The following is a 21,210-nucleotide window of genomic DNA, read 5'->3' on the forward strand; positions in this document are numbered from 1 at the left end:
CTCCCTACACATCTCTCAGTCCTCTCTAATATTCTTAGACTATCACAAATATAACTCTATACTTCATGTCTTTTCAACTAATATATTCCTCCCATTTCAAATAAAACCTAAATAAATAATAGAAAATAAGCTACTCTTGTGCTAATAGACCACATTCTGAGCTCGTTAACAATTTGGTAGATATTGAATTGCAGAAAAGTTATGTCAGAGTAAAAGCGGGGAATCTAATGTTCTCAACCAAGCTTGAGCCAGCAAAGGCAGTAAATGCTGAAAATCTTATAAACAGCAAGGGTAGATGAAAGGGTCAGCTTTAACTTTCTGTGTTAATTGAGAGATGTCTTTCGTGTTTAGTGTTGGCAACTCACACCATTAAAGCGATGGGAAGAGGTGCAGGGCATTAGATACCTTGCCAGAGTCTACTGCTTTAGAAGGTAGCAAGCTGAGATTGACATGCAAAGTGTGTTATGCAAAAGCCAGGTATTTTCATTAATGGATTTGCACCACCATAGATTTTTGAGTTTAGGAGTATTTTTTCTTGTAAATATTCATCTGTCTTCAAATGTAGCCAGACATATTCTGCTTCTCTGATTTCCTAATCTGCATCCAGTCATAAGAACTGCAGCAAAACCTGGCTCTAAATAGAGATATTTAAGAAATCATTGAATCTCTACCTCTGCTTAAAAAACATTACTATATCTTAAGATGTTTGTTTCTGCGGTGAGAGGACAGGGTTGTACAAGGCTGAACTCCCAGACTCTCTCAATCACATGTATCTCCTTGTACATCAGATTGTTTCTGCCAAGCTGGTTATATTTTTTTCCAAGCAAACCCTAACTATCAGGGAGGTCTAACACACTGTTCCTTTACCATCAGCTTTGTTTTCAAACTTACAATGGTTTGGCATGACTCCAGTCACCACCAGGTGAGTTTTAGCCCTTGCCCTTTTTATTATCTGGTATCTCTTAGGGAACCACAGATGAAACCAATAGAAAAGGAGAGAAAAAGAAAAAGCAGGAAAAAAGACAGAGCTTCTCCTTTGCTTTCCTGGTAACATGACATCTCGCCCTCTTGCATTATATATTTTTGTCCAGCTGATGCTTTGTCCTAGTGGAATCGTGGTTCTAGTATTAGCTCCAAATGGTAGGCAGGCATTTTCATTAAAAACAATTACTATTTCCAAACAGGAGCTGGTTCCTCAGTTCCAGCCATTCTTGCTGTAAAATGTTCAGCTGAGAGGAGCAGATTGTTCCTGCTGAAAATGAATGGAATCTGGCAGGAAAACCTCATGTTTTTCCAATCCTAGTTTTTTACAAAGAAAACACTGGGATCTTGTTGAAAAATTACAATTGTTTTGGTGGGCACATTATTTTTCTCATTTGAACTGTTTCCAGCTGCAGGAGACAAGTTTTGTGCACACATATGTGTGCGTGTGAATATATATGTATATATCTACACATATACACAAGTTTTTGTATATAATTGCTACATAGAAAATGATTAATAAGTCAAGGAAAAGTAAACACATTTTTGTCATTAAAAAGAATTTATGCAAATTGATTTTTTAAACAGCTTCCACATTATGAACCTTCAAAAGAAAGTCAATGAGTAAAATACTATATCATAATAACAGCTAGCCTCACTTTTAATATTAGGAGAAGAAAGAGGCCAAGGTGACTGAACTGTTTATCCCTTGGTTGTTCTCACTAACTTAAAAACATTGTCAGACTGAATTATTCTGATAAAAATATCAAAGGGGAGAAAACAGGAGACTCTATTACATTCATGAAAGGAACAAGCCACAGAGGTCCCCATATTGATCACCCGTATGGATGCTGCCATTTGGTAGTAAGTGATTTTGTTTAGCTCAGACAGAAATAGATAATAGGTCAGGCTGACCTTGCATCCATATGGGGGTGGAAACACCTCCTTCTACTAGTTGCTTTTTTGCTTCCATAAGAAGCATTCATCACAGAGCCAGCACGCAGTGAGCGAAACGGGATGCTGGTGTGTCTCGTGCCTGCTGCACCTTGAGAGTTTTTAAGGGCACTCCCCAGGCAAAGTTCAGCCCCCATATTAACAACAATGCATTGCAACCTTCAAGTCCACCTCCTCTGTCAGGTCCTGACCCTTTGTGCCAACAAATGGGCAGGATCCAGACACTTCAGCTGTGGTGTCTCCATCCACAACCTCCAGGACAATTCAACTACCTTGACTTGCACCTAACAATCAAACCCAGAATTGGGCAGGAAAGGGACAGCAATAAAACTTTCTCTACCAAAAGTGTGCAGCAACTGGTATGGTAGCATAGACCAGCCCAAAAGCTGATCACTTCAAGGATGTGCTGCCCAGCCCTCTGATTCACTTCGATCACAGAAGCACAAGTGTGACAAATAATACAAAACCCCCTTGAATTTCCCGAGGCTGTGAAGTTGAGTCCCCAGTGAAGCCAACTGTAAGTCACTGACATTCACTAGCCTTTTGGGTCACCTTCTGACTCAACATCAATAAGTGACAAAGGAAATTATAATGGAAAGGATGACAGTATTACAGCAACTACTCATTTTAAGAGTGATCACCTGATAGAAAAAGAAAAAATGAGAAGCATTTCCCTTTTCTGTTATTGCCCAGCTAATAGAATTTCTTGTCTCCATTTCAATTGTTCTTGCCCAGAATTTCATCATTATAATAATAAAATTAGGTAAGTTTACAGCCAAAAAGAACCTCAGGAGATCTGCTGGCCCAGCTCCTTGCAGCCAGGCAGGATCAACTGCACCTAGACCTCCTCTGATGGATAACTGTTCAACTTGGATTTAAAAACCTTCACAGAAGAGTCCAAAACATCCCTTTTGAGTTTGATGTTTCAATTGTTTGTCCTGGAAATCAGCCTGCAGATCTATCCACTCAGCACAAAAGCTACAACAAAACTAAGCACAGCATCACTTCTGCTCTCTCTCCTGTCTTCTGGCCTCAGCACACTGCTCCATCTAAGCCTCAAGACCTCCCTGGGTGCACAGGGGTCAGCAGCTTCACGCTGTAGGGCTGTGGTGCACTTACCACCGTCCCAGCCCTGAGATCCCAGCTGCCTAACATTGTACAGGGGCCACAGTTTCATTGCTCTAATAGGATACCAGGACTTCACAGTCAGAATTTGAATGGCACAAAGTGCGTCGAACAAGTTCACTCTTCTTGTCATTTCTTAACATAATTTAAAATCAGAGACTAAATAAGGTGTCAGCAGGCTTCCCACAAAGATGCAGCTGTTAGGTCTTTATTGTTGTGTTTGCTTTGAAGTCGAGAGGAAAAAAAATCTTGTTTGCCAACTTATAATTCAAAAAATGCCAGAACCACCTTCTTGCAAACAAACAAGATGCAAAAGAAATGCTGGCACCAAAGTGGCGCAGTCTGTGAATTATGGAGTTATGGAATAATTTTGAAAGTAAATTGTATGATACATAAATGTTCATAAAATTCTTTCCACAGACAGGGAGACGCAGATCAGAGGTACCAAACGCTGTTTATGGTCAGCCATCAAGGGCTGTTCACTTTTTACATAGGTATGCAGAATACAACAGAAGAGTACATTCTAGTGTCTAAGAACTATATAATAAAAATGAGGGGAAATCTTCTCTTTTTGTAAAACACAGCTAAGCCCAAATTCCTGCAGCCCATACTGCATAACAGAACTACTTGTGTCACTTGCAAATCCAGAAGTCTGCCTTTGTCAGCCATGTGCACATGTAAGAGATCCAGAGTGTGTATTGCTCAAATGAGTCAGTCATTTTCTTGTGAAATAAATTAAAGCTCTGATCCCTGCTGAAGGAGTCCTTTTGTGTTGTTCCAGCAACTTCTTCATATTTTCTATTTGTTTTGGGCTTGTCTGACTTATACCATTCTTCAGTGATTTAGCCCAGCAGCATCCATTTTACAGAAAAACAAAATATGGCAGAGGCACTAAAATGGCAGACACCAGATACCAACCCATCAGTTCAGTTACATGCACCACAGCATTCACCAGCACCTGAACCCAGCTATGCCCACTAGGGCCTTGCACTTACATATGGAAAACACCTCATGCTAAGTGCTGTTTCTGTTTTCATTTTGTGGATGTAACCACACACACACATTTTTCTGTGAGCACCTAGTAGGCCTGAGGGTGGCTCTTAAATGTAAATACGGAAAGCCATATCCAAGGTTGCTATTTGAAATGTCATTTTGGAGCACTACCAAAAACAAGCAGACAACAAAAGTTACAGTAAGGTAGAGGAGCCTGATGTGGCTGTTGCAACACAGCTGTTGTGAGGTACCTCCCACCCTCCGAAGGTGCACTGAGCCTGCAGCACAAGAACGTATCACTGGCTGACAACTCATCCCACCAGCAGACCTCACGGCAACAGCCTGAGCGCCTCAGCCTGTGGCAGCAACTCTGTGGGAATACCAGGATCAGAAGAAAAGGAACACGAGGAAAAGCTTTTCCAACATGAATGTAAGACCTGGAGATCAAAGTTCTTCACTTAGCCTTAGGAAAAAGATTTGGTTCAAGCAAGCTGTCAAACCCCATATAATCCTCTATCCTTGCAAGGTCCTTCCTGAGAGTAATCATACCATTGTGCCTCCATGTGCACACAGCTCTGGTAGGTAGTGCCCTTCAGTCATATCAAGCACACTAAGGAACCACGAGGCGGTGGCACTCCTCTAATGGCCTGAACTATAGGCACATATGCTTTTCCTGACCCAGAGTTTAACGCTCACAGCCAACTCTGCACCTCCTGGTTTTTGCTTTATCTTGATTTGCGTGCTACGCAGCATTTTGGTTAGCATTCAAGGACTGCTTCTTCCGAGCTCAAGATCAGAGCATCCCAACAGGTAGGAAGTCAAGGAAGGGTACCAGGAGACCTGCATGGTTGAACAGGGAACTGCTGGGCAAACTCAAGTGGAAGAAGAGGGTGTACAGATCGTGGAAGGAGGGGTTGGCCACTTGGGAGGAATATAAGTCTGTTGTCAGAGGATGTAGGGAGGCAACTAGGAAAGCTAAGGCCTCCTTGGAATTAAACCTTGCAAGAGAGGTCAAGGACAACAGAAAGGGCTTCTTCAAATACATTGCAGGTAAAGCCAACACTAGAGGCAATGTAGGCCCACTGATGAATGAGGTGGGGGCCCTGGAGACAGAGGATAAAAAGAAGGCGGAGTTACTGAATGCCTTCTTTGCCTCTGTCTATACTGTTGGAGGCTGTCCTGAGGAGCCCCGGACCCCTGAGGCCTCAGAAGAAGTCAGGATAGAGGAGGAATCTGTCTTGGTTGATGAGGGCTGGGTCAGGGACCAATTAAGCAACCTGGAAGTCCATAAATCCATGGGCCCTGATGGGATGCACCCGCGGGTGCTGAGGGAGCTGGCGGAAGTCATTGCTAGGCCACTCTCCATCATCTTTGCTAAGTCGTGGGCAACGGGAGAGGTGCCTGAGGACTGGAGGAAAGCGAATGTCACTCCAGTCTTCAAAAAGGGCAAGAAGGAGGACCCGGGTAACTATAGACCGGTCAGCCTCACCTCCATCCCCGGAAAGGTGATGGAGCAACTTGTTCTTGGTGCTGTCTCTAGGCACATCAAGGATAGGGGGATCATTAGGGGCACTCAGCATGGCTTCACCAACGGGAAGTCATGCACAACCAACTTGATAGCCTTTTATGAGGATGTTACCCGGTGGATAGATGATGATAAAGCTGTGGATGTGGTCTATCTCGATTTCAGTAAAGCGTTTGACACGGTCTCCCACAGCATCCTCGCAGCTAAACTGAGGAAGTGTGGTCTGGATGATTGGGTAGTGAGGTGGATTGTGAACTGGCTGAAGGAAAGAAGCCAGAGAGTGGTGGTCAATGGGACAGAGTCCAGTTGGAGGTCTGTGTCTAGCGGAGTCCCGCAAGGGTCGGTACTGAGACCAGTTCTATTCAATATATTCATTAATGACTTGGATGAGGGATTAGAGTGCGCTGTCAGCAAGTTCGCTGATGACACAAAACTGGGAGGAGTGGCTGACGTGCCGGAAGGCTGCGCAGCCATTCAGAGAGACCTGGACAGGCTGGAGAGTTGGGCGGGGAGTAATTTAATGAAATATAACAAGGGCAAGTGTAGAGTCCTGCATCTGGGCAAGAACAACCCCGTGTACCAGTACAAGTTGGGGGCAGACCTGTTGGAGACCAGCGTAGGGGAAAGGGACCTGGGGGTCCTAGTGGACAACAGGATGACCATGAGCCAGCAGTGTGCCCTTGTGGCCAAGAAGGCCAATGGCATCCTGGGGTGTATTAGAAGGGGTGTGGTTAGCAGGTCGAGAGAGGTTCTCCTCCCCCTCTACTCTGCCCTGGTGAGGCCGCATCTGGAATATTGTGTCCAGTTCTGGGCCCCTCAGTTCAAGAAGGACAGGGAACTGCTAGAGAGAGTCCAGCGCAGAGCCACGAAGATGATTAAGGGAGTGGAACATCTCCCTTATGAGGAGAGGCTGAGGGAGCTGGGTCTCTTTAGCTTGGAGAAGAGGAGACTGAGGGGTGACCTCATTAATGTTTATAAATATGTAAAGGGCAAGTGTCAAGAGGATGGAGCCAGGCTCTTCTCAGTGACATCCCTTGACAGGACAAGGGGCAATGGGTGCAAGCTGGAACACAGGAGGTTCCACTTAAATATGAGGAAAAACTTCTTTACGGTGAGGGTGACCGAACACTGGAACAGGCTGCCCAGAGAGGTTGTGGAGTCTCCTTCTCTGGAGACATTCAAAACCCGCCTGGACGCGTTCCTGTGTGATATGGTCTAGGCAATCCTGCCCCGGCAGGGGGATTGGACTAGATGATCTTTCGAGGTCCCTTCCAATCCCTAACATTCTGTGATTCTGTGATTCTGTGATTATGTGTGAGCACTCCCCAGTTCACCCCAGGTCAAATATCCCAGCTGAAACCACAATTTCCAGTGGTATAAACTAACCTGGTTAATTTTCCCTTAAACAATTTAAAGAGTCAGGAAGCAGTAATCTCTGAGAAGGAGGGCAGTAATTTCTTCTATTGGCACATCTAGATTCAGAGGATGATAAATCCTCTTTGGCCATAAAGCTGAAAGATCTATGGCCATAAAGGTGGAAGATCTGCAAATCCATGGAGCTCTTCCATCCCCTGAGCAGAAGTCTGAGTTGTTTTCCTGCAAGATATCTCCAATCCTAAGATCGAATGCAAATCAGACATCACCAGTCCTGACCCCACTGAAGTCAAAGGCAGTTTTGTCATTGACTTTAACAAAACTAGGATTCACCCTAGGGTAAGGGGCATTGTGTTTTTCAGCAGCCACCCATGTGGAAATTTTGCTTAGATGACTGACTGCCTGGAAGGTAGCAGTGCTATGCCACAAAATACCAGAAATATTTGTGTTAACCCACATACTCCAGCATTTGAAACTGCAGGTATCGGAATACACTCTTGTCCTCTAGAAAGAGTATGTTCCTCTACCCTTGGATTCTTTACTTCACCTGAAGCTGGTTATGCACCTGATGTACCTAACCTGTTGTTCATCTGTGCTACTAGGTCTGACTGTTTATCAGGAAACATCAGAGAGGTTTTCTGCTCTCACATTGTAAATAATGTGACAGACCTTGAAAATATAATGTCTTTTTATAGCTACTGTATGCATTGTAAATGAAAACAACTCCTGAAAATAGAGTTGAAAATAGGCTGTTACATTCAGGCTACTGTTCACTCCAATTCTGATAAAAAATCCACTTATAATAGATGTTCAGAGCATAGGGAAATTGATAAAAATATAGGAAGCAGGAATCTAAAAAAAAAAAATCCAAAAACATGCCTAGGAAATTCCTAAACTAATTTCAGGAATTCAGCTGGTACTTAGGCTCCAGGCTGAATACTCTTCTGAGCTCAAAAGAACCAACATACATATGCAAGGGTATTTCAAAAATGCATCTCTGAGCTGTGAGTCTGAACTAAAGTTCTTGTTATTACAGAAATGCGACAAAAGTCCTTGGCAAGATTGCTTGCTTGTGTGCTGGCTTTTCAATATAAGGAGTCCCACACTTGGGAACAGATGCATGTAAATTTGTACACATGCAGATTTGTTTTGGTATTAGAACTGCCATGAAAATGCATACTGTGTAAAGTTAAAAACCACATTGCAGTACAATAAAACTTGTGCTTAGCTGAGCTGTTTTTACCTGCTCTAATTAGAGAGGGCCTCACAAAAATAAAAAATAAAAATCAGAGATGGAAGCAAAGCATCAGAAAATGCAGAAGGGTTGTAAAAAAGGAGGAAAGACAGAGAGAGATCCAAATTTCAAGCTTTGCATCCTGGGCTTCTTTCTCGTTCAGAAGCATCCACAAAAGTTTCCACAAGATGGGTTGCTTCTTTCAGTTTATTCAGTCTAGAAATTAAAGCAGGTATCTATCCACAGGAGAAAGTGTGCCTCACAAAATTTCCACTATTTCCTGCTTCTCCCAGCTCCAGAGGGTTCCTTCAAAGCACTTGTGTGCTTCCACTTTTGGGCCAAGCCATAACAAGGTGCTTCAGCCATCTAAAAAATTAAATCTACTGTAGCTGCTAGAGGTGAGCAGCTCACTCAGCATAAGATGTAGTGGATGCTAAATCTTACGGTTCTGAAGTGAGACAAAAAGGAGTTTGGGGACAGAAAATGAGTCAATCTCCTTTGCTGCATCTGCCTGCAGACACTGGTCTGAAGGGCAGAATTTATGGCCGTGACTGCCCCTGTGCAGTTTGCACAAAAAGGAAGAGAAACTTTCCACAGCTACGCACAGGCCAGTCACAGTCTTGCCCAGTGGAGCTATCATTGGCACCAGCTATACCAGCACCTCGCACTCCTCCAGCATCATCCATCAATGGGTCTCAGAGAGCATTAGAGTTCCCAGAGAATGAAGGGATGGAGAATGACTCAATGTTTTTTCAAATGGCAAAATGTTATTTTCATTTTACAGATGTGAGGCTGAGTTTAAAGGAACCTGAGTGACATTGGCCCACACAATAGGGCCAGAAGTAACCTCAAATTTCCTTAACACCATTCTTAAAGCACAGGAAGGGCCACTTGGCTCCTTCACTTTCCTCCCCCCACAAAGAATTTTTCCATCACTATGCAAATCAGGGAGGATACTCTCATACATCCCTATCCCCACTTACAAACTGCCTCTCTTCGAGGTATATTTTATTTCCATCCTTCCTCTTTCGCTGCCAAAGAGCTTTCTACCTCAGTAGTAGTGCCTTACAGAGCAACCGCGAAATCCTGCAGTGCAGCAGAGCAGAGGTTATATGGCCAAGACAACTGCTATTTTCATCAATTCTTCAGCAAACCAGCTGATCGTAAAAGCTATTCTTGACTAGCCTGCCTTTGTAACACCAGTCGCCAGGAGAACACAGCACATACTATTGGCTGTGGCCCTCACTAAAAATACACTGCATTCTTGCACAACAACAAAAACTCCCACTAGGGCCAATGGACAGCAGACTAAAAACAGTAACCAAAGGCTTTAAATTGCACAAATTACAAAGGTAGAAGAACTGAAAGCAGCATGCCACTAAAAGCCATCTGCCATCTTGGCCCGCCCATGTGTCCCTTCTCCCCAGCAGTGTTTTATATTAGTAATGATGTCTCTGTATTATGTATGACAGAGTCTCTGCTGCTTTGAGCAAGCAGTAATATAGATGCTCCTTCAGTCTGGTGCTTTGCATATACACACTAGCTGAGGGAGCAGAAGATCTGCCTTCCAGTCTCTCTCTCCGGATATAGTTCAGTTGGAAGGCAAAATTCACATGCATATATTCTCCAAATCACATGTACATGCTGTATTATCAGGACTCCCATGCACATTAATAATACACAAAAATACACAGAAACAAGCATGGATTCAGCCATGATGTGGATTAAATGATATAAGGGTGGACAATGTAGAAATACAGGAAGAAAATCAACAAATGGTTAATCTGATTATGGGCTTGTTTCCAGGATATAACATGTTTTGTTTTTTATGAATTACTTTTATTAGTAGGTTAATGACTTTACCTGACACTGAAGCTGTCACTTATATGGTTTTTTGAAGTGAAGTCTCAAAAGAGTTTTGAAGGAAGAGAAAGATGAAGGCAGCCATTGGGATAGCCTGAAAGATGCTGCAGAGATGGATGTGGAGACCAGGCTGGGGCTCAGCGGTTCTATATGGAGAAATACCTGAGATAACTCTCAGTGATCATGCACAAGTACAAGAAACAGTCTTCCCAGGTTAACACACCCTGTAAAGGAAAAAAAGAGAGAGAGAAAATTTGTTAGCCCAGGAAAGGCAACATACGGATCTGTAAAAACCGCTTTCACTACTGAGCTAACAGGATAAATCAGGTGTCAACATGCAGCGCTGCAAATAACACCCCGGGCAACAGCCTCTACTGAGAAAAGACAATGACCAGGGACCAGAGAAAAGACAAAAGGAAAGGTGAGAACAACACATGTGAATAGGCAGACCCTATTAAGAATCAGAGAATAGAGCTTATCAGGAGCTGGTTCAAGTGAAATGACTACTTTTGTAGCTAATTTCGGAAACCACTGGGGTGAAATGAAGTGGGTTTATTGGAAAGTTGGTGGAAAAGTTTATTTGCTAATTATCCAAGTTCATTTATGCAGAGCACTTTGCAAAATACTCTGCATAACCCGCTTTCAGCTGATGCATATTGAAAGTATGCGAATACAAAACATTTTAGCTAGGGTTCAGTGAGTGTTCTCACAATTTACGGTGCTTGCAGCACTTGGTTACCACATGACTACAGACCTCCAAGTATCTGCTCAGAGATCTCCACCTGCTCCACTTACTCCCTCAGCTTTCCCAGGGGCACTTGCAGAGACCCTGGTGATGGGATGTCCCATCACCACAGTTCAGCCCTCCTCAGGAGACAGGTTGAAGGCACAGGGTATAAGAGGAGATACCCAGGGTGGAGGCAGGGAGGACTGAAGAGGTGCACAGAAGAGGTGAAAAGATGTAAAAGCAAAGGAAGGAGGAGACAAGGAAACCATGCAGAGAGAAAGATGGAGAGGGAGGAACTAGCAGAAAGGAAGAAAAACAGGAAACCAAAGCCTGACAGGTAAGTCAGATGTAACTGTGGATAACGAGCAGGTTAGGGAAGAACAAAGTCTGCAAATAACAGGAGGAAGAGATGGCCCCATGGAATAGCTGAGCCCATGAGGAACAGGAGAGTAGAATGAGCTGCCCAGGTTCAGAAAGACAACAGCAAAGGATATGTAGTAAATGTATTTTTCTTTTCTCTCTGTTAGAACGTTTATCACTGTTAGAGCAGACAAATGATAGCACACGAGAATCGTTCCACAGCTGATTTGGGGATGCCAAGCCAGTGCAATATGTATTTCAGCACAGGATGTTACATACTAGCAGACGTTCTGATTTTCAGAGGTCCTGAGCTCCCGATCATAAGTCTCAGAGTTATCAAAGACAGCTGCTTTCCCCTGAAAAGCTGTCCTGCAACACTGCATCTGAAAGTTATTTTACTGGACTTTTACTCATGATTTGGATGCATTAGGCCTCAGCTCAGAGGACTGCTGGACAAGAACAGCTATTTGGCTATCACACAGTATGGGAATAAGGAGAGGTGAATCTGTTCTTGGAGGTAATATATTTCAGGTATTCTCCCAGGCAAGCTGCTCAACTGTGTCGTGCCTCATACATGTGAGGTGAGAACATCTAATTCCATAATTCCCAGGAATATTGGCCTGGGTGTATAAAGTGCAATGAGATCCTCAGAAGAAAGGACTAATTTTAAGTCCAGAGAGTTGACATTTACTTGTTTTTCCCAATCTGCTGTTTCTTAGAACTCCAAATCTAAAGGGATGGGATGGTGCAGGCAACTGGCGATATCATTGTCATAACAGCGACATCATGGCACAGACAGCCCCAGCTCATAAGGCGGTAGGAAGCACATGAGTTGGTATATAAAAAAGGACTGGCAGCACAATGCAGTGTGCGGATGCCAGATTCACTGCTCACTGAAAGCTGCATTTTCAAATCCAGCATTTGCCTCATGTCTGAGTTTAAGCTGACTGTTATAGGGAAAAAAATACTAAAAAAGAATTCTAAGCCTGAGACTTTGCGTTGCTCTTGATTCTTGCAGCACAAGGAGGAAAGCAGGGTTTCTGCATTGAAATACCATTGAAGTGTTGGTCTGAATTGAGCTTTCTCTTGGCATTCTGGCTGCTCCTGCCTTTGTAAAAACTATCAGGCAAGGGTTTGTTTCTTCGTGAGAGATTTAACGAAGCTGCAGACATCCATTTTAGCCAAAGTGATTTCATCTGTTTTTCCTCCAAGGCTGCCCAGCTGAAGAGTTATCATCAGAATTTTTCTCATTGCAATTGCTAATGTCACCAGTTGGTACTAACCTACTATTCACTTCTTCCAGCCCCTCCCCAGACTTGCAATCATCAAACAGTTTAGGTGTTGATCAGAAAAAACAAGGTAACTAAAAACTGGTAGACAAAATAAAAACTCAAGCTACTCTTCAGGGATCTGAACACATTCTGCCTCATACTGAAGGTATTTAAGAGAGAACCTACAGGCTACTTCCTGACTTCTGGGGATGCTGAGATTCAGACTCATGGTTTGGCCTCATTTTTAGCCAGGATAGCACAAGTACAGGACCGAAGAAGAATTGCCTAAGGATCCGATTACAGGACTGAGAGCCAGGAAACCATGAATATCAACATTATCACCAGAATTTTCCCTTGTAAATCACTTAATTTCAATGCCTCCTCATTCCTCTGTATGAAGACAGACAGACTTGCCTACTCTTAAATAAGTCTCAGAGTTACTGCCAGAGAAATCTTTAGGCCAAAGTGCAAATTTGATTCTTGAGCACTTGTCAGGAGTTCGACATGTAAAGTCCTGACATTACAAAGAGAACTTTCAGGCAAAAAGAGACCTGTTCTCAGGCTCTGAAGAGGTTTCATGGAAGCCTGAACAAGTTCAAACTTGATCTTGTAGGCAGGGAAGTCCTTCTCTTACCAGCTTGAGATTTATGTTCTTACATGTATCACTGGACCAAAGCTGGAAGATTAACTTCCTTTCCGCCATTTGGGTGTGCAAAAAAAGTTTCATGGAAAATTGTTCACTGAACAGTCAAAACATCTTTTTGGCACTGAGAAACATAAGAAATTTTTAGTGAAAAAGTCCTAAGAAACAGAACTATTTCACTTCTTTAGACAGGGCTTTTTTTCTGACCAGAAAAACTAAATGAGGCTCAATATTGGACAATACACTCTTGTTAACTCTCATGGTGTATTACAAAGAGTTAATGCATGGGCTGTGATATTACAAGCTGTGCAAGCTTAATTTGAGATCAAAAATTTGCAGAATAAAACAAAAACAAAGAAGAAGAATTTAAAAAAAAAAAAAGCTTGTCAGCCACCGTCCATTTTTTGTCTAGTCAAAGACTGGCTTAAGAGATGTTAACTTTACCTGATGTACTCAGTACAGAACGTCTGAACTGGTAATAAAAAAAAGTGAAAAGTAGGGGAATCTATAGAAATTCATAATAACATAAAATTATTTGGCAAGATTAATTGCTTTTTTAAGGATATGTTACAAAGTGACTTTGCTTGATGTAAGGTACAGTTATAAGCAGGTATTTGAACAATATAAAAATGTGGATCATCACCAGCATCTGAGACATCATGATTTACTTAAATCAGTTGCACTGCCAAAAGATGTGTCTTCAAAATTCAGACTGATTAGGTGCTGCCCATACGCAAGAGGAGCAGCCAGCTGCATTTTCATTAAGATCCCTAAATGAAGCGGGAAGATCAAGATGATGATGATAGAAATTGTGTACAGCTGATTTAAATCCTAGTAGCATTTGCTTAGGAGTGAAAATAACTGTAGAAGCCAATTTGAAACTAATGGAGAGTTTGTTTCAAAAATTTACTTTTCATCATGTAATGGTAAATTTGCAAAGATACAGTCCAAGTGTGAAATACTAGTGGGGTGTAAAAATATCCCTTGTAGATTTGGAGAGGGATCCATCTTACATCAATGTAATGTAAACAAATATAAAATACTTAACAGTGCAGATCTCTTGCTTATTTAAATGAGCTGTATTCCAAACCACAGAGAGGTAGTTAATTCTGTAAAGAAAGCCTAGAGAAACAACAGAATTAAACTCCAAAACAAGATATACTCATCACTTGTTGGAAAAATGTTTGCTGAAAACAAATGACTGGTTTCTCCAGCAGTGTTCGAAAAAGACACAGGCATTAAAATAAAAAGCAATATTCAATGTGATTAAAAACATAAGCAAAAAGCAAGAGATTATATTCTAGCCCAAGACAAAGTGTTTAGATAACAGACAAAATAGCACTTTGTGATACATGTAATTGCTCCTGCAAAGCACAAGCAGAATGTGAGGTTATGAAATCCCTCCAGAAATATGGAAAGGCCAGCAGGACACTTTGCTGAGCGTAATAAAGTATTTGCAGTAATCACTACTCTTAAAACATAGATGTCCAGAAAGAGTCCAAAACATTCCCAATTTATTGGGGATGACACCTCTTGTCTTCTAGGCCTTCGAAGACCCCCAGTAGCTGCTACCTCAGCCAAACTCATGTAAAATGATTAAAGAAAGTGAAAAATTATTAAACTGAAAATGAAAGATGAGTTGAAGGGGCTTTAGAACTAATCAATAAATGAATAGTAACCAGTCACTGTGATTAGAAAGTACATATCCAAGAGCTCTAAAACAAAGACATTACTGAGTTAGTGATGGAGGCTTGTAACCAAGTCCTCAATTCTGCTTCAGTATCTTGAGAAAGAAAAGGTGAAAAATGTGAAAACATTGGGGTTTTTCCTAAGGGGTCCATAGAAGACTGGGAGAATGATGGATCAGTAAACTTGACCTCCTCTGCAGCAGATAAATTGCTAGAAACCAAAATAAAGAATAAAATTAGTATACACATGTAAATATGATATGCTGGGGAAGGATCCAACAGTTTCTGCAAAGAAAAGTCATGTCTCACAAATTTCTTAAAGTATTCAGTGAGCATATGGCCTAAGACATTACCTGGTCAATACAGCGTGAACATCTCTGCTTGCAATGAAGCTAAGCATTTCCAGAATAAGAAGAAATTAGTAGCAGGAAACAAACTGTACAATTAGTTTTTCCAATGGAAAAAGGTTTCAAATACGTTGTTCACTATATTCATAAACAACCTGGGAAAGCAGTACAAGTGATGTGACAAAGTTTGCTGAAGATACAGCATTGCTCAGACCAGTCAAAACTGAAGCTAATTGTGAAGAGCTGCAGAAGGATGTCGTGAACTAAGATGAAACTCAGTGGTGGTGAATGCCAACTAATGCATGTGGGGAAAAATAACACTAGCTATAGGTAGACGATGATCAGCATTGCTCAGGAGAGAAATCTTGAAGTCACTTTGAATAATTAGAAAAGGTCACCTCAGTGTTCAGCTGCTGTCAGAAATGCCCATAGGGGCTTTTAGGAACTGCTAGGAAAGAAGATGAGAGAAAAACAGAATAAAAAAAAAAATTACCATCTTGCAGGATAAATCCACAATGCACCTGCATCTTGAATACTCCTAGTCTCCATCTCAGAGCACAGAATGCACAGAAATGTTATGAAGAGGAGTGGAAAAGCTGACCGTAGACACAGAAGAGCTTTTTTGCAGTGAGGAACAAGACTGGAAAAAAGACAGTGAAAGAGGGATGTGATAGAGTTTACAAAAGCATGAATGGTATTAAGAAGGTGAACAGAGAACTATAACGTTAATACACAGAGTTGGAGACATTCAATGAAATTATCAGGTAGAAAAATTAAAATAAACAAAAGGAAATTCTTCTTCATACAACACAATTACTTTATCCTGTTTGCTGTCACAGGATGTTGTGAAATCCAGAAGTATAAATGGGTTCAAAAAGGGATCAGACAAATTAATGGAGAAATAAGTCTGTCGGGGGCTATTAAATACAATGCAGCCAACAGTTCAGAAAGTTTCTAAAGTCCCGATTGCTGAAAGCTTGGAGGGTAAATCTTCAGGGTGCCTCTCTGAGATTTCAGAAGGTGATGCTGTTATTGCTCTATATTATGGTTGCTCCTCGAAGGTCGCAAGTAGATGTGGGTTATCTATTATGCTAAGCATGTACTCACATAACAAAGAGACATTCTCTGCCCTCAAAAACATATGCTCTACATGCTAATTACTGGGACTGAAGCTCTAAAAGTCGGGATACTCAGCTCCAACTTGCTGCTGTATCCGAGAAAGCACAACTCTGGATTTACATACACTTTGCATTTACACTGAGAGTGTTACAATGACTGAACACAAACTCCAAATTAGTTGAACGGTTAAAATTAGCAGAGGCTAAAAAGGGAAGGAGCTTATATTTTGGCAACATATTTTAAAGTGCCTTTAAAATATGGATAAAGCACTACTCATTGGAAACTTCCCGTGCGTACTAAGACAGTCTAACGTCATCAGCCTTAACTCTAAATGGCAACTTTAGTTATTCTAAACATTCTCCTGTATGGCCCAGAGACAGGTTAAACAATATTGCTATATTACATGGGCTAATAAATTTCAGTGTGGTTGATTGTACTAGGGAATCAGATATGGTGGGATTGGATAAAGTATAGCAAGATCTTGCAAAGGGGATGACTCCCAAGAGTGTCAAGAAGATGCATTTAGCTCAGACTTATTTTAAGCAATAAGAGAAAAGATCAACCCATAGGAATGCTTCACATCACAATAAAATCTGAAGAAGCAAATTTGTAGTTTAATAGTGTGAATGAAGGAACCAGCTCAGGTCAGGACTGGCTGATACTGAGTGACCTGTGTTTTAGTACAGACTGCACAAAGTGGACTGAACTGTGGTAATACCACAGTAAGGACATTATGAAGTGCCTTATATGCTACTTCTGTTACGCATAGGAAAACCACACAAGGCCAAAACTCTCAGTTCAGAGAGCAGGATCTGAGCTGAGCAGCTTCCAGCAGGGACACTTCCACCCACCGTCAGCTAACACTGGACAGGCTTCTTTGAGCATAGGGATTTTCTTTCAGTGACTACACCTGAGTGAAGGCGGTGCTGCTAAGGACATGAGCAGGCACTCTTTTTCCAGAAAGATATTAGAGCCAAGCTTGAGTGTACCTCCAGGCTGTAGGACCACAGGCACTTGCTGACACAGGGCTGCAGGCATGATTTGATGCAAGGGGAGTGGGGAAGCAGCTTGGTATTGGGACCTCTCTTATTGGCAGCTTGCCATGGGAGGGAGGTAGGGCACCCGCAGAAGTTAAAGTTAACATGAGTGCCTGTTTTACTCATCATTCACAGGTACAGTTGCTGCACCTCCAGAGGGATGCTCTGTTCCCTCTTCCCAGGGAGGATTTTCTGGTTTTGTAGCCAGGAGTAAGACCATCAGCATGTTTCAAACAACCACAGGTGACGCATGGGGAAATAAGCAACTTAGGAACTGATCTCAAAGGGATCTAAACAGTGTAAGCTACCTAGCGACAGATGGGGAAGTAAAAGAAGGAGCCTCCTGCTTTATGTCACTTCTTCTGTCACCTCTTGCCCTCCCCTATTAATAATTTCCCATGCACATCACCCTCTTACTTCCTTGCTCAGTATCTGATTTCACTTCTTCCTTACTGACAGGTAAACACTCACCACCTTAGATTCCCCAGGGTGGATTCCAGCTAATGACCTGCAGAAAAAGGTTTCTAAGCCTCTTCAAAATGCCCTAAGGTGCTTTGCCCTTCCTCTATTTAGTTTGTCTGTATTGCAAGGCAATACTTGTTCTATTTCAAAACATGGAAATTATTAAAAGCAGCAAACAAATAAATCATGATAGAAGACAACTGAGAAATCGGAATCTTTCTTCAGTCTCAGGACCATTTACATTTTCAAGAGAAACTTGAGTTCATGAGGATAAAAGCAAGGTATTAAGAGAAACTGCGTCTGAAACAGAGTATGAGCAATGAGCAGGAGAACTCATATTGCCATGCTGCCTTTCATCCCCTGTCAGCACAGACTGCCTCATAAGCAAAAAAATAAAAAACAAAAAATCAATTTCCCTTCTACTGATGTATCGTTGCTTCTAGGGTGGACCACATACAGGCCTCACAGTTGTCCGCAACAGCACTAGAGAATGGTTTTGATACAAAACATGAGGAGCATCCATTCAGCTCAAATTGCAATTACTCTTCATTGACATGGCCCAAAACATACCTGACAGCTGTCAAAAATGCCACAGGGTCTGTAATAACTACTGGCAGCACCTTGAGTCTTACTGAAAGAAAAGTCCAAGGTGTGCTGTGAGAAGGGAAACCAAAGGAGATGGGTTTCCTCCATGGGAGGAAGCTGTGTCCTGCAGTCCTGCATTACCTCCCACTCCATGATGCACCCGGCACCCCTGACAACCCCTGTAGCTGCACCGCAGCTCCCTCTTTCACTCTGCTTCCTCATTTACCTCAAATCCCACACACCAGAGACCCCTTTCCAACTCTCTCAAATATGGATGAATGGAAAGTATCTGTACGTCTTTCTTGTGCATAACCAGAGCATTTAAAAAATATTCATACAGGACCAATCTAGGAATATTCACAATATAGATTCGAAGTATGGGTATAGGTATTAACATGCATTCTTCAATAGCTTCATCTGGACAACCATTGCAAGCACCTGAAGGTTTTGGTTGGCAATTTCAGAGTTGTATATTAGCATTTTGGAAGCATACAGCCAAATCACAGACACATCACAGCACAGAACACGCTACAGAGTCCCAGCTGCAGCAGGAGAGCAACTAGAGATGGATGAGAGAATACTGCTTACTGCATGCAGGGATGGAGTTCCCAAGGTGAGCTGCCATTAAATATTTCCACTGTAAGATTTTGACCCTTGTATTTTTGCACCCTCAGTGTCAGCATCCCCACAAAATGCATTGAAAAAACTGGCATTTTGGCAAAGAAAACATAAGGAAGTCAGATTTAGAGTGTTATGCTTCAAAACTACATTTCATATCAGGATAGGTCTGCTCTCATTAGGGAAAAGGAACCCATTTTACAGAGAAAAGCTCACAAGCCATGCCAGCGCATGTGGCAGAGAAAAAGAAATAGGCCTATTTTCAAGTTCAAAACATCATACAAAAGCAAGGTTATGTTTCCAGCAGTTTTGTTGGGGTTGGGTTACATCCAGTTCCAACAATGCTATACAAGGCATATCAGACGTTAAAATGATACCTCACTTGATCTTACTCAATAGAAAAGGCAAACCACATAAAACAGGTGCTGGACAGCGATGCAGCCTCCCCATAGTTATCTGGTTTACAAACAGCAAACTCTTTAGCCCTATTATTGTTTCTCTCATTTGCTACATTCTAGCTCCAAAAGGCACTCTAGTTCTCTAAATTGTTAGCAGCTTTTATAGCCAAAGATAAGTATCCATCACTTTTAATTTTCATTGTTGCATCTGTTTTGTCATTTAGCTGCAGCAGGTTGTATTACAATGATTAATGAGGAGATAGATACAAACATTTTTATTTCAAATAGCAGCTCTCGGACAAGATCTGGAAAACAGAACCAAGCCATATGATTGTAAAAAAAAAACAAAAAACTACACACACATGCACACATACACAAACGTAAACAAGTTGGTATTGTGCCACTATCTGTGAACACCTCAAAAATACAAATATCTCTAGCAAGGAAGAAAAAGGTACATTTTTCACATTTGCTTGTGTGATGGTTTGTTTGGGCTTTTTATTGGGTAGGGGGGTGTTTTGTTTTATTTTACAATTAATTTGGTCCTTTTTATTTCACATAAATGTCCGGCTCAAGTGTGGCACATCAACAAATAGGTTCAGAGAAAAGCCAAACACTGCATTTCTATTCAGAAAAGGCAGCATATATAAAATGTACTGCTAATAACAGAGGCCTTTAGAATGAAAAATAATAATTTTTATTGCTCACACTAGGCCATTTGCTGTGAACATGGTTCATCTGTATTTATATTCAAAAAGAAGTATTATTTAGTATTATAGTTACCTACAAACCTAGATGCCCAAAAAATACTTTACAGTTCCTGCTAGACGGAGAAAAGATTGTGAGTGCTTTTTGCAGAAAGCAGAAAAGTCTTTCAGGTGAAACCTCCTTCAGAACAATCCTTCAAGAATTTATTTAATTTCTTTATTAGTAGTAGTATATTCACTTAGTTGTAAGATTTTTCTAGGGAAACAAGAAAATTTATAAAAATATAGTCACATGAAACAACTATTGATCTAATGAACAGTGTCAAAAATACAGATGAAGACTATAATATTAGACTGAGATAAATAATCTAGCTGGAGACCTATTGGATTCTACACTTTCATGTCAATGAAGCATTTGGCCTACCGATGTATTTTTGCCTACTCTGCCAGGCAGGGCTCAGGCTCTGCAGGAGAATACAGCCGTGGATCTCTGCAGGAAGAGAAGACCTTTTTTTTCCAAGTAAAATGTTCCCTAACTCTGCAAGGGAGGTTGGCAGTAGATCTCAAACTCTGGCCTGTCTTTTTAATACCCTTACAATAGCTCAGTTGGATTGAGACCAGCTGTTGGTGCATTACCATTTGTAAATGCTTAAAGCAACTACTCCTTGTTTTCTTGGCAACATGTACTGTGGAGGAAAAAAAAAAAAGAGCACTTTCATTCAGACATTAAGAATTGCTGGATGCCAGCTTTGGCTTACACAAGCTATTGTTTGCACAGCTCTCTTCAACAAGTCTTCACAAAAAAAAAAAATCCTGTAGGGATAAATTGAGCCCCTAAAATTCTGATTTACACTGTCCACTTGGCCTTCATTGGAAACAAGATTCCTTTTTTAATCCAACCATTTCAGGTCACAGGTCTTTCTGGGTTTCAATTTCCGCAACACCCCCACAAAATCATGCAGATTGTCTTAGGAATGACAATTATAACTTCCTTACTCACTGTTTAAAAATAACAGTGATTTTTTTGTCTGCTAATATAAGCATAAGAAAGAGATCTGGGCTTTCATTACCATGTTCTAAAATCAGAGTTTCAGCTTGAAAGCTTGGGGAAAAAAAAGAAAACAAAATTACATTAGGATTATACGTCAGCATTTGAGAAATACTAGGAATCTCAAAATACCAGAAAGATCCTCGATTGC

This window comes from Nyctibius grandis, chromosome 1 (assembly GCF_013368605.1).
Source record: "Nyctibius grandis isolate bNycGra1 chromosome 1, bNycGra1.pri, whole genome shotgun sequence".
Lineage (NCBI taxonomy): Eukaryota > Metazoa > Chordata > Aves > Nyctibiiformes > Nyctibiidae > Nyctibius > Nyctibius grandis.